At 38.6% G+C, this 2,565-nt stretch overlaps 1 long non-coding RNA gene across 3 annotated transcripts in view; it reads right to left on the bottom strand.

The window, feature by feature from the left end:
- LOC144241635 (uncharacterized) overlaps window positions 1-2,565 on the bottom strand; it is a 43,295-nt gene that overhangs the window by 30,565 nt on the left and 10,165 nt on the right. For 2 of the 3 annotated variants that reach the window (XR_013338137.1, XR_013338138.1), the window contains exons 3-5: window positions 1,757-1,943; window positions 1,224-1,328; window positions 796-867 (exon numbers count right to left, since the gene is read on the bottom strand). This is a non-coding gene — a long non-coding RNA (uncharacterized LOC144241635). The remainder of the gene's footprint in view (window positions 1-795; window positions 868-1,223; window positions 1,329-1,756; window positions 1,944-2,565) is intronic. The other variant, XR_013338139.1, reaches the window with a different exon arrangement.

Raw genomic sequence — 2,565 nt, 5'->3', positions numbered from 1 at the left:
GTGAGGAAAAAAAAAAAGGGCATTTTCATATACTACTAGAGGGATTGTACATTTAATTCAGTATTAGGAAACAAACAATGGAAATGTGCAAAGATTTATCTACAGAGATGTTCACATCAGTATTATTTATACAATATTAAAAGAGCAGTAATTGAACAGAGCCACATATTAGATAGGAATTAAAATATTATATTAATGCAGTGACATATTATGTGCCACTTTAAAAGAGATGCTATTAAAGCACATTTTTAACAAATTTATGTTTATTTATTTTTGAGAGAGAGACAAACCACGAGCTAGGGAGGGGCAGAGAAAGAGGGAGACACAGAATGTAAAGCAGGCTCCAGGCTCTGAGCTGTCAGCACAGAGCCTGACACGAGACCCAAACTCACAAACCATGAGATCATGACCTGAGCTGAAGTTGGACAGTTAACCAACTCAGCCACCCAGGCGCCCCTCAACCATATTTAATAGCATGGAAGATGTTTGAAATCTGCTAAATTTAAAATATCAAGCAACAAGATTTCATTAATGACCCTAATTTCAACATCTGACAAAGACTGCCACCCCAACCAAAAACTCACTTTTGAACAGAAACAAAATAGTAAAAAATAAAACAGAAAATAACATCAAAAATAGCAAATTTAGGTAACCTAACTCAAAAATCATTTGAAGTAAAAAAATTTTCTTCTAGAAATGCAAAGTAGGTTCATTATTAAGAAAGGTATTAAATAGGACACATATAACAAAAGGTTAAAGAAAAATATTTATTTCCATGTCAAAATAATCACTTACTTGACTGAGATAGCTGTTCCTTTGTCCAGATCACATTTTTACACAGCAATGGAAGGATTAACTCCTCCTATTCTGAATGAGAAATTTAGGTTTTGACACAGCAAATTATCAAAACTACAGCCTCCTACCTTGACTAAGGATAGTGTTTCCATCTAAGGCAACCTCTGTATTAGAATGACACTAAGAACGACACTTTTCGGGATGAGCACTGAGTGCCATATGTAAGAGAAGAATTACTGGGTTCTATTCCTGAAACTATAATTACACTGTATGCTAATTAACTTGAATATAAGTAAGAAATAAATATGTAAATACAGAAATAAATAAAATTTAAAAAGAAAATAAAAGTATTGGCTCCCAGAAATGACATTTCTAAGAGCTTCCCTGATAGTAGTCAGGGTAAAGTCATCCTTTCCTCCCCTACTTACCTTAATCACTGAGAGGGTCCTTCTCTTCTGCTACATGTTCAGTCATGTGGGAGAGCTAGTAGACTCTCCATAACACTTTTCAAAAGACATCCTTCATAATTCAGCCTAGTGAGGGATTACAAAAAGAAAAAGATTGCTTTCATCACCTATGACCCTCCCATACTCAGCTTGGTCAGCCTCCACTGCACTAAAAGACAGGAGTAGGTATTAAAAGGAAGCATAGGAAGTGGGGAAAATACACAAGGTGTTGCTTGGTCTAACCTACCCATTTTTAACAAAATTTTCATACCATAATGGAAAAACTTCTGATATAACATGTATGATACTTTATGCTTTCCCTGGTTCTTTGTTCCTTTGTCTACTCTCACAAGAATGAAAGTTCCATGACAGCAGAACTTTGTTAATATCTAGAATAGTCTCTGGCAACTAGTAAGCATTTAGCAACTGTCTGTTTAAGGGGGGAAGTGCTGCATCACAACCATTTCTTCTCTACTACCAACGGGGGAGCCCCACCCAAACCACTGGCAGCTTACCAACGCTTCCTAGCTGCCTCACAAGGACATCCATGGCAATGGTGATTCATTCTGGCTTGCTGATGAACCCACTGGGCAGGAAGCCTCAATATAAGTGACAGGTGGGTCTTAGTGTTGCTCTTGACCAATGACAAGGCTCCTGGCTATCCAGGAATCTGCATTTTTAACAAGCATTCCAGGTGACTGTCTGCATAAAAATATTTTATACCATGAAAATCTCCTTCATTGGGAAAGAATAATCTCAGAGGCTATGATAAAAATCTTCCAATGTGAAGAACACCCAGGTAGCTCAGTCGGTTAAGCATCCAACTCAGTTTTGGCTCAGGTCACGATCCCACCGTTTTTTGAGTTTGAGCCCTGCATTGGGCTCTATGCTGGCAGAACAGAGCTTGCTTGGGATACTCTCTCTTTCCCTCTTTCTGCCTCTCCCCGACTTGTGCTGTCTCTGTCTCTCTCCAAATAAATAAACTTAAAAAAAAAAAAACTCTTTCAGTGTGAAATAAAGACTATGGCCTCCTTAGACTTAGATCAAACTTAGAGGAAGCACAGGGTAAAAGACACAGTACTGGCTTAAATTCAAATCCATTTCCTACACTAACTAGCTATAATCTTGGGCAAGATATGCAAAATGAGAGGATGAAAAAATTAAAGGTTGGGGGCACCTGGGTGGCTCAGTCAGTTAAGCACCTGACTCTTGATTTCAGCTCAGGTTATGATATCAGAGTTTGCAAGTTCAAGCCCTGCATCGGGCTGTGAGCCGGCTTGGGATACTCTCTCCCTCTCTTTCTGCCCCTCCCCAACTTGTGCTC

The sequence above is a fragment of the Crocuta crocuta genome, unplaced genomic scaffold (genome assembly GCF_008692635.1).
Source record: "Crocuta crocuta isolate KB4526 unplaced genomic scaffold, BGI_CrCroc_1.0 scaffold1172, whole genome shotgun sequence".
Taxonomy (NCBI): domain Eukaryota; kingdom Metazoa; phylum Chordata; class Mammalia; order Carnivora; family Hyaenidae; genus Crocuta; species Crocuta crocuta.
Note: the sequence above shows the minus strand (reverse complement) of the source record. Positions and strands in the feature narration are given on the sequence as shown.